A 12527-nucleotide genomic window follows, 5' to 3' on the forward strand; every position below is an offset into this window, starting at 1 on the left:
AGGAGAAGAATTAAGATGATGAATTTTGAACTCCTCACATAACTCTGTCATCATCTGGTTATTCAAGTTAGTGGCATTATCAGTGATGATCCTGTTAGGGATCCCGTATCTGCAAATCAACTCCCTTTTTATGAACTTGGTCACTACCTTTCTAGTCACATTAGCATAAGAAGCAGCCTCAACCCACTTGGTGAAGTAGTCGATTGCGACTAATATGAAACGGTGTCCATTTGACGCCTTTGGCTCTATAGCTCCGATGACATCTATTCCCCACATCGAAAAGGGCCATGGTGCAGACAACACGTTCAAGGTCGTGGGTGGAACGTTGATATTACTTGCGTATACCTGGCATTTCTCACACTTTCTCACATGTGTACAGCAATCATTTTCCATAGTCAACCAAAAATACCCCGCTCTCAGTATCTTCCTGGCCATTGAGTGCCCATTCATGTGCGTGCCAAATGTACCCTCGTGTACTTCTTTTAGTATCAGGTCGGCTTCTTTTGCATCTACGCATCTAAGGAGAACCATGTCATGATTCCTCTTATATAGAATATCCCCACTCAAAATGAAACTGCCAACCAACCTCCTTAGCGCCCTTTTGTCGTTTTCTGATGCCTTTTCTGGATATTCTCGGGTCTTAAGATAATGCTTGATATCAAAGTACCAAGGTTTACCATCTACCTCCTCTTCAATGAAATGACAATACACTGGCTTTGCATGACTCTTCATTTCAATCATTGGCAATTCTGCATCTTGATCAACTTCAAACATCGATGACAAGGTAGCCAATGCGTCTGCTAATTGATTATCTTCTCTCGGCATATGATTAAACGTGATGGAATCGAAATACTCAATTAATCCCCTGATGTAAGCTTGGTATGGAATTAATTTAGTATCCCTAGTCTCCCATTCTCCCTTCAATTGATGGATGACCAAAGCTGAATCTCCATATACATCTAGAATTTTTGCTTTAGACTCTATAGCTGCTCGAATTCCCATGGCACAGGCTTCATATTCTGCGATATTATTCGTGCAATTAAAACACAACCTTGCCGTCATTGGAATGTATTGATTCTTAGGAGAGATAAGCACTGCCCCTATTCCATGCCCCATTACATTCGAAGCCCCATCGAATAATACCGTCCACGCTTTTTCATCTTTGTCCTCTTTATTCTCAGCAAATAAAGCCATGATATCTTCATCAGGAAATTCAGGTTGCATTGGCTGATAATCACTAATGGGTTGATGGGCTAAATATTCCGCTAAAGCGCTACCCTTGATAGATTTCTGAGTAACATATACAATGTCGTACTCTGACAATAACATCTGCCATCGAGCTATCCTTCCAGTGAGAGCAGGCTTTTCGAAAATATATTTGATAGGATCCATCTTGGATATCAACCAAGTAGAGTGGCTCAACATGTATTGCCTTAGACGATGAGTAGCCCACGCCAGTGCACAACAAGTTCGCTCTAACGACGAATATCGTTGTTCGCAATCTGTGAATCTTTTGCTCAAGTAATATATGGCATGCTCTCTTTTCCCGTCTTCATCATGCTGACCCAATACACAACCCATTGAATTGTCCAATACGGTCAAATACAAAATGAGAGGTCTTCCAGGCGTAGGTGGACGCAATACAGGAGGATCTTGCAGGTATTGTTTGACCTTTTCAAAAGCAGCTTGACAATCTTCATTCCAGACTACGGCCTGATTTTTCCGTAGTAACTTGAACATTGGTTCACAAGTAGCAGTTAATTGGGAGATGAACCTAGCAATGTAGTTCAATCTTCCCAAAAAACCTCGAACCTCCTTTTCTGTTCTGGGCGCAGGCATTTCCGTTATCGCTCTTACTTTGTCAGGATCAACTTCTATCCCTCTTTGGCTGACAATAAAGCCCAACAATTTTCCAGACTTTACTCCAAACGTGCATTTGGCAGGATTTAACCTGAGTTTGTACTTTCTCAGTCTCTCAAATAATTTCCTTAGATTGAAAATATGCTCCTCTTCTGATTCCGATTTTGCAATCATGTCATCCACATAAACTTCAATTTCCTTATGCATCATATCATGAAAGAGTGTCACCATTGCCCTTTGGTATGTTGCCCCAGCATTCTTGAGTCCGAAAGACATCACCTTATAACAGAATGTTCCCCACAACGTGATAAAGGTTGTTTTTTCCATATCTTCCGGTGCCATTTTAATTTGATTGTATCCCGAGAATCCATCCATGAACGAAAACAACGAAAATTTGGCCGTATTATCAACCAGAGTATCGATGTGTGGTAACGGGAAATTATCTTTCGGACTTGCCCGATTTAAATCACGATAGTCAACACACATTCGAACCTTCCCATCCTTCTTAGGCACTGGTACAACATTCGCTACCCATTGTGGGTATCTTGCCACGGCCAAAAATCCTGCGTCAAATTGCTTTTGGACTTCTTCTTTAATTTTTAGGGACATTTCCGGCTTCATTCTTCTTAGTTTTTGCTTGACTGGAGGGCATTCTGGCTTGAGTGGGAGCCTATGCTGCACAATATCGGTATCCAGACCCGGCATGTCATTGTAAGACCATGCGAACACATCTTTAAACTCCTTCAATAGGGCACGCAATCTTTCCCTCACTTCCGCTTTCATACTAGTACCGATTTTCACTTCCTTTATCTCATCTTTCTCTCCCAAGTTAAGTATTTCAATCTCCTCCTGATGGGGTTTTATCTCCTTAGACTCTTGTTCCACTAATCTCAATAATTCTGGAGAGGGTTCCACATCATCTTCGAAATCATCTTCCGTATTATTGATAGGGTGCTCAAAATTAGGAACATTGATATCATTATTTTCAAAACAATCATTGTCACATCTGCATCATTTAAATTTATGAAAAAGTATAAATAAATAAGATAAACAAAGAAAAATGCCAAATGATGATGAAATGCAACTTTATTATCACGCTGAGTGAAAAGTAAAAAGAATCAATCCGCAAAGATTTAGTTCTAAAGCCCCAATCGAAACTATGAGCTTAATTAAAACTATTACATTTTGTTCACATTAAGCATCACAGGTAAATCAAGTGTTTCCCAATTGTTGAGTTGAGTATCAGGGGAGCAAGCCCACACAAAGCTCAAACTTTGAGGCCCTTCTTCATCCTCCACAGCTGCTATTTGGTCAGCATTGATCCACCCAGCACTGCGGAAGCTTTCCTTGATGTCAACAATGTGAATTTTGCTCTCTTTGGGCCCTCGTCTTTCTGCACGGGCCAAACTGCGCTCTTTTCTTTCTTCAATCATCCTTTTCCGGTCTTCCTTAGTAGGTTTGTACCCCAAGCCATATCTGTTCTTGTTTTCAACGATTTCCAGAGGAAATGCTCGCCCCTGCCGATATTTGCCCAAACCTTCGCCATATACATAGCCCTCTTTTAGCATAATCTTGGCCATCATAATAGAAGCACATGATAGACGAGGATTTATTGGAAACGGTTCCACACAAGTATTTCCCACGATTTCCAACGATTGGAAGGCTGTTTCGAGAGCTTCTTCAGCCGCCTCGATGTAGCGTGTGGATGAGGGCCCACTCACAAGAAGATCTTCTTCTCCTGATACTATCACCAGCTTATCTCCCATCACATACTTCAACTTCTGGTGTAGTGTAGAAGGTACAACTCCAGCCGAATGGATCCATGGGCGTCCCAGCAGACAACTATAAGCTGGCAGAATATCCATAACTTGAAATGTTATTTGAAAGACACTCGGGCCAACTTGTATTGGCAATTCCATTTCTCCCATCACTTCTCGTTTGCTACCATCAAACGCCCTCACAATCATTGAACTAGGCCTCATATGCATTCCTTCGCAAGGTAGCTTTTCCAGAGTTGCTTTCGGCATGACGTTCAAAGAGGACCCATTATCCACTAAAACACGCGCAATAACATGATCCAGGCATTTCACAGAGACGTGAAGAGCCTTGTTATGCCCTCTTCCCTCAGCTGGTATCTCTTCATCCGTAAAAGTGAGATAATTATTAGCAACAATATTGCCAACAATACCCTCGAATTTATTCAACGAAATACCTTGCTCAACGTGGGCCTCACTGAGTATCTTCATTAGCAACTTTCTGTGTGATGCCGAATGCATGAGCAGGTCCAACAAGGATATACGAGCAGGCATACGGTTTAGCTGCTCCACCACCTTATACTCACTTTGTTGTATGAATTTTAAAAATTCACAAGCCTCCTCTTCAGAAACTTCTCTCCTCTCTTCATTGTCGGGGATCTCCTCTGTCTGTGCACCCTTCCCCTTTAAGAATTCTTTTGCTTTCACGGCCATCGTTGTTTCTTTATCATTAACTCTTTCTCGTGTCAACTCTGGGGATGTGAAAATTCGACCACTCCTAGTCATTCCACCTATCCCCGATATGTTTTTGACAGCCGGGTCAACGATTTGTTCTTCGCTTGACGTATGCGTCCCATACCTCCATGGGACAGCTTTTTCGTTCTTGTAAGGAAAAGGAGCTGGTACATGGATAATAACGGGCGACCTTCCTTGAGTTGGTGGAATAGAAGTAGTCTTAGTGAAACGAATCACTAATGGTTCTGGTAAAATCATACCGGATTCATCACCAGTCTGTGCAAATACCTCTCCTTCCTCATTCTTGTAACATACCTGCATCAGACCACGATCTAGCAGGTCTTGCAAAATTTCTTCAAACTCCACACACTCCTCAATAGAGTGCTCCGTATCTGGGTGGAACACGCATGCCCTACCCTCATCATAATCACCCTTCAGGATACCCACTTTCAGCAATGCTTCCAAAATAAACCTCCTAGAGCTCTTGACTTCTTTCACATTTCTCACCAGCTCATGTTCTTTCACTTCGACAGCATTCGTCGAAGCACTTCCATGCCCAGATAAAGGATTGGATTCGACACTAGGCTTATCCTCTTGGAACTTTAACCACCCATAATCAATTAGAGTCTGCACTTTATGCTTGAAAGCCAGACACCTCTCAGTGGAATGACCAGCGGCCCCTCCATGATAACTACACTTTGCCTCTGCATCATAGCCTCTTGGGTACGGAGGCTGCAAAGGCTTCAGGGGACAAACGACCACCAGACCTTGTTTGATAAGATGAGGCAATAATTCCGTATAAGTGGTAGGAATTGGGGTAAAATTAACATAATTTCTCTCTTGGTTCCTTCTTGGATAAGTATTTGGACCCGCATTCACATTGGAACCTACGTTTGCCCCTTCTCTCCAATTATTCGTCGGAATGTATTGTGGTTGATAGTACCCTGGTTGTTGTTGAGGCCTAATTTGATGACCAAATGACGCGTTAGCTGCATGTGGATGTTGACCCCAGTATGGTCGATAATTATGAGTGGGAGCTTGACCTCTCCACACGGGGGTTGCAGATGTTGCATGCACATCTCCCTCCTTTCTTTTCCCTGAGTTGAAATTTGGTTTTTTGGAATTTGCAACCACCGACGAGCCATATGCAATCTTGCCATTTTTCAACCCGATCTCTATCCGCTCACCTATCACGATGATATCGGCAAAATTTGAAGATACATTTCCCACCATATGTTCATAAAATGGTGGTTGGAGTGTATTTACAAACATTGCCACCATTTCCCTATCATACAAAGGTGGCTCAACTTGTGCAGCCAATTCCCTCCACCGCTGAGCATACTCCTTAAAACTTTCGTTGTCTTTCTTCGACATGTTCTGCAGCTGTAAACGATCTGGCGCAACATGTGTATTGTATATGTACTGCTTCACAAAAGCATCAGCCAAATCTGCCCAACAACGAATTCGAGCCGGCTCCAAATGGGTATACCAGTTTAACGCCACTCCAGCCAAACTATCTTGAAAAACATGGATGAGCAGCTGCTCATCATAAGCATATGCAGCCATCTTTCTGCAAAACATGGTCAGATGGCTCTTTGGACATGTATTTCCCTTATACTTCTCAAAATCTGGTGCCTTGAACTTATGTGGTATTTTGACGCCAGGAACCAAACTCAATCTAGAAACATCCCCAAATCCATAACTCTCATACCCCTCCACAGCCCTCAATCTTGCCTCTAAGCTCTCCAGTTTATCCTTCGCCCCATCAACATTACTAGTTACCCCCTGAAACGAGGTATGTGGTGCAGCCCCTGTAGAAAAGCCCTCTCCGGTAATCACAGGTGGCACCGGGGTTACTCGTATTCCATCAGTCATGCTTGCATGCATCCCTTCATTTACCATAGGTGCAGACATTACAACAGGCCCCTGAGTACAGATTGGCGGTACGTTGGCAGTGGTAGGAAAAGAGAATGAAGTCTGCTCCCCTTCTGTGTATTCTCCCACAGGTGGGGTATAACCTTGGGGTAATCCATACATTGGGAACGAAACAGATTGGCTCCCAGCATTGAACATCGGAGGGTAATATTGAGCACTTCCCTCAACTTGCGCAGACGACGCCCCTCCCGTAGTCTTCAGGGCTTCGAGAGCCGCCAAAATTTGGGCCATCTGATCCTTCAACTGGTTGACATCGGCCTTAATAGATTCGTGTGACTGCTCCCAATTCTCCATGACCTTCGAGTTAGCTCTGGTCCTGTACGGATGTCGTGGAAAATTTGCCGTTGTTTTCTCACTTGTACTGCCGATTATTATTTTTTATTGAATTAAATTAGATAACGATGAAAAATGCAAAACGAAAGAAAACATGATGCATGCTAGTAATAAGTGGAAATCACAGGATAACGATGACAATACTGATGGAAAATTAACACAAGCCGATACCAACAAACATCCCTTATCTTTCATTTAAAGGAAATTTGATCCATTACATAGTCTAAGGAACAAAACACATAATTCCGATGTATATCAATCCCGCGCCCGGGCAATGAAAGATTTCATCTCTCCCACCAACCATTTACAATGATTAATAAACAATTCTATTTCCGCTGGTGAGTTACAAAAATGAGTGCTTGCTTCAGCATTCGACACCATCCTGGGGATGTCTTCAATTGCCCCGTTTGCCAAAGCAGCCAACTGAGAGAATCTTTCCTTCCAGTGCTTTACAGCAATTTCTTGCTCGGCGATGTGCTCTTCCATTCGCTTTATCAAGGCCTGATGCCTTTCTTCAAAATCTATCGACCTCCATCGCTCCTCCTGTTCCTCGATATATTCCTCCATTTGTTTTATCAGAGTTCGATGCTCTTCCTCTGCTTCTGTTAGCTTCCAACGCTCCCTATTCATATCCGCCTCAAACGACATGGCCATTTCTTTCATCTCATGCCCCGCTTTTTCTATCTGAATCTGCGCTTCTCTTAATCTCTTTAGGGCTTCTCGTTTATCTCTTTTGGCTTCTTCGTAGAGGTGCTTCCACTCCTTTCCCTCTTCTAAAGCCACCTTCTTCTCATTTACCCTCATGGATAATTCCTTACTCGCAGCTGCCAGATCCTGTTTCACTCGAAATGTGTAATCCCTCTCAGCCTTCTGGCTTTTGACAAGGTTTTCATAAGCCCGCGACTTTTCTTCATTATCATTTCTCATATCCACAAGATCATTACGCGCTCTTTGTAATTCATTCTCCAACCTAGCATTCCTAATTTTCAATTTCTCCATCTCAGCTTTCAATTGTTGCACCTCTTCACTTTCTGGGGCTTGAGATGGTCCTTCACTAGCTGATTGATCCTTGATTGGCTTGAAAGGCAACTTGACTACTTTCACTCTCTCCAGAATCCAGGTGTGATAACTAACACTGCTATCCACTACTCCATCCCTCAAGTCCTTCTCTGCTCGAACAACATTTTCCCAGGCGCTTTTAACCTTTCTTAACAATTCGATGAAATGCCCGTCTTCGTAATAAATGAATAGGGTAGCAAGGTAATCTGATGAAGGTGCCCCTTTTATAGGATGCCCAAATTGTCTTTGCACCAAAAGAGGGTTGTAATTGATACAGTACCGGGTACCTATGAGAGGTATATTAGGAAAACTACCACAATGTTGTATAGCCAGTTTATTTCCGAGCCAAGGAAGGCGCCATTTTATACTTCTTTCGCTCAAGCCAGCAAGGAATCGGGCCCAATCGTTTCCTCCTTTACCTTTAAGCCCTTGGTGTGACAAAGTCTCCGATAGACTCTTGACATCGACCATCTCCTTAAACACGCGAGTTGTCATCCATGTATACAACGCCGGTAAGCAACAAAGAATCTTCTTTCCCTTTCTCTCATGGCAAAAACTCAAAGTCCCATAAACATCCGCAAGAACTGCTGTTACAGGATTCTCTGATCTGGTTTTACTCGCCACGAAGACGTCTATCGCGGTGTAATCCACAAATTCTTCTATTTTGGGAAATAAGACAATGCCATATATGGTGAGGGCTAATACATCCATGAAAGTTTCCCAATCCTCTTTATCAGCCAGATGATGTAAATACTGCTCTAGATATCCCTGTGATAACCCATGCACTTGATTCCTCATCATCATCCTGTTTTCAAGCTCCTTGGGATGTAATTTCATGATGGCAGCAATGGTGGGTATAGAGGCATGATGCTCTAAATGTTGATAGGGAGTGGTACCCTCCAGTGGCAAACCCAAGATATACTCAAACTCTTCTATGGTTGGTGCCAACTGAAAGTCTTGAAATGTGAAACATCGAAGCGGAGAATCATAATATTGTGCCAAGGCTGTGATAGCGGGTATTTGTACTTCAACCTCCATTAAATTCAACAAATTTCCATATCTTCTCTGAAAGGTTTCTCTTTTTATCGTCTTAAGCCTTTTGCCCAAGTTTATCAGCCCGGTCAAATTTCCAACATGAGTCCTTAGACTATACTTCTTTCTTAAATCGGAAGAGTCGGTATGCTGTGTAGCATCAGATCTTGTGTTAACATCCATCTCGTATGAAGTCAAGTAGGTACCTGTGATTTCCCTTAAAATTAACATGTTACTAAATGATGTATGAATATGATGCATGATAATAAAATAACATGACAAAACAAAACACATGCATGGTATGAAATGTAATATCATAAAAAAAATGAACAGCGTGAGGGTTACAGAAGCATATATTCCTCCCATCGTGCCCTACCAAAGGTTCACTGCTTTGAGTTCAAGGTCAAGTATATGCAATCTCACAAGGATGGTTCCCTGAACCTAAAGGTCAAAGGTCACTAGAGCTATGGCCCCCTTCATAGCATTTCCACAACAGTCGAGTAATCAACTAGGTGTGAAAACACATATGAAGAGAACAGACTCTAGCTGGAGTTCTCACGATAGCCAAACAGGAAGTACATCCCAGAGTGACACCGCTACACAACTCCTCTAATTCTAAGCTACGCTCAGACCCGGGTATAGGGCCCCACTCATGATATGCCAAAAGTGTGTGTGTGAAGGGAGGAAATTATGCACACCCAAACCCTCACCTGCAAAACAACCAGAAAAATTCCCAGGTAGATATAAACATATTGTCTACCCTAGGGTTCAATATTCCACAGTTATTGCAGTTATTCCGAATATCACACATAGATAGAGAAAAGGGAAAGAAAAACACAAAGCAAAACCACACCCAATTCACGCATCTAATTAAATGGTTCGACTCTCTAAGGGTCCCCAGTGAAGTCGCCATCTGTCGCAACCGGAATCGCGACGGGACGACGATCCAAAGAAAGATCGTATTTTAAAAAGAGATTTGGAGTCGCCACCATAGTTTATTATGGAAAACTATGGAAAAACCTCAAAACGATAAAGCACGGTCCACAAAAACCAAAGATTGGGTTCGGGAGTCGGTTACGCGTGGGGAAGGTGTTAGCACCCCACAACGCCTGCCCTAAGGCAGTACCTTTAACTAAATGCACGAATATGATGTGGTTTTTCAAAATGTTTAATTATCCCCTAAAATAAAATTCTAAATAAACAAAACATATTTTTTAGTTTTTTGGGCCCGACAAGGATTGACCTTGCTCCTACGTATTCTCATTCAAAATGAGAAATCAGGGTTACGTAGTTCTAGCTAAAAGATTGTTTGTTGTTTGGAAAAGCATATGTTTTTAATTTTTGGAGATTTTTATGTTTTTAATATTTTCGAGAAGGTAATGAGTACTAGGCTGACGCGAACGGTCGCACGAGTACTCATACCTTTAAAATGATATTTAAATATTTTTAATTATTTTTGAAAAGAGAGATAACGATATTAAGCACTAGGACGATGCGAACGATCACACGAGCACTCATACTGTTATCTGCTTATTTAGGAAGACTTGAGAGCAATGAGTGCTAGGCTGATGCGGACGATCGCACGAGCACTCATACCCTCGTTTAATATTACGTAAATAAGAGAGAAAAGTATTGAACACTAGGACGATGCGAACGACCACACGAGTGTTCAACCTTTAAACGTATTTTTGAAATTTTATTTAAGAAAAGAAGAAAAAGGTTTTTAGCACAAGGACGACGCGAGCGGTCACACGTGTGCTTAAACCTTTAAAATGTATTTTTGAAATTTTATTTAAGAAAAGAAGAAAAGGTTTTTAGCACAAAGACGACGCGAGCGGTCACACGTGTGCTTAAACCTTTAAAATGTATTTTTGAAATTTTATTTAAGAAAAGAAGAAAAGGTTTTTAGCACAAGGCCTACGCGAGCGGTCGCACGTGTGCTTAAAACCTTTTTCAAAATATTTTTATTTGATTTTTAACTTTTGTAAAAGAAAGGAAAAAAATTTTCAGCACAAGGCCTACGCGAGCGGTCGCACGTGTGCTTAAACCTTTTCAAAATATTTTTATTTGATTTTTAACTTTTGTAAAAGAAAGGGAAAAGATTTTCAGCACAAGGCCTACGCGAGCGGTCGCACGTGTGCTTAAACCTTTTCAAAATATTTTTATTTCATTTTTAATTAATTAAAAGTAGATAATGATAGAAAAATAGAAAGTAGGGGAGTTACTAAATATAAATAAAGGGTAAAAATAAAGATAATATGGAAAGCTTAATGATGAAATAAAATAAATAAAAAAATGGTGTTTAAATAAAAGATGGGAGTGTCTAAATGAGAAAATGGGGTGCCCAAACCATTTTTCTTTTATAAAAAGATTGGGCCTAAACCCAAGCTAAAAGGGGTGTGGAAGTGAGAACAGGAGCTGCGCGAAGTAGAAAGGAATTTTTTTGTTTACTTGGGCCAAGCCCAGCACTGGCCCGAGGATGGTATGGGGTGCGCGGGTGAGAAAACAGGGTCTGCAGAACGGAATTGAGGCTCCTTTGGTTTGCAGAAACGGAATGGGCTTCAACCCAAACAGGAGGGGGTGTGAATGAGAAATGCGCGTCGACATGAAGAAGAATCAGTCCTGCTGGGCCCAAAGCCTCTCTATCCAGAAACCCTAATCCCATTAGGGGTTTGGTTGAATTCCCCCATTTCGCCACACCCCATCAGCATCCGAGAGGTCCCCTTTCCTCCTCCTCTCAACAAACAGAAACCGTGGACCTTCACCTCCGCCACACGACGATCACCACTCAACCTTCACACCACCGGTAGCCGCCAGCCACGGTCCATGGTGTCGCCCGTGACGGCGTTCGTCACCGGAACCGTCCCTGGTCGAGGTGAAAGCCCTCCCTCTTCCACCGCTTGTCGCGCGCGAGTTTGAACTCGCCCTCGCCGCCGCAAATGATACCCGTCGCCGCCAACCACAACTTCAGGTTCTCGCCTCTCTTCTTCTTCTTCGCGCGAGAGGGAAGAAACGTTGCTGCTCTACGACGAAACCTCACCACTACGAGCAGAGCCAACCGCCACCGATGCCTCCGCGATTTGCCCCTACTCGCGCCGGTGCCGCTGTGACTCCCCTACCACCGTTGCCGGCGTGCGCCACCCTCCGATATCTCCCTCTTTCTGTCATTTATTTCCTTGATTGTATGATGGGTTGTTATGTGCGGGAGTGTTGTTTGGTGAGGAAGAAGACGAAGGCGTGGAGATGGTAAAAAAACAATTAGAAGCTCGACTTTATGCGTGTGTTTGGAGAGGTGGTATTTGGTGCTTGAGGATTCAATTTTGCTGGGGATTGGAGATGAACATAAGCGTTGAAGGGTTCCATGAAAGGGGAAGAGAAGAATGGTTTTGTTTTTGTTTTTGTTTCTGAATTTGGTTGACTGCAGGTGGGGGGTGACACACTGAGGAAGTTCTCGGTGGAGGGTGTCGGAAACGCAAATTGATGATGTGGTTGGGATAGCGGTTCCAGTGGAGAATGGAATGGTTCAATGAGGATGAAGACACTGTTCCATTGTTTCTGTTACATGATTTTTCTGTTGTGTGTTTTGTGTTTTTTATTTCAATTTCAGTATTGATGATTGGAGATGAACAGAGGCTTGGGGGCACATCTTATGGAACCTACCTCGTTTTGAGCTTGCTTGACATTGAAAAATAAGACCATAGAAGTGGACGTGGGGAGGGTGATGCAACCATGAACATGTACAGTGGAAGGTATTCAAACCATACGCAAATAGCAATTTCAAGAGAGATATATGTAAGGGCAAACAAACAACTCTCTAAG

The sequence above is a fragment of the Vigna umbellata genome, chromosome 11, assembly GCF_029865625.1.
Source record: "Vigna umbellata cultivar VRB3 chromosome 11, Vumbellata_1.0, whole genome shotgun sequence".
Classification (NCBI taxonomy): domain Eukaryota; kingdom Viridiplantae; phylum Streptophyta; class Magnoliopsida; order Fabales; family Fabaceae; genus Vigna; species Vigna umbellata.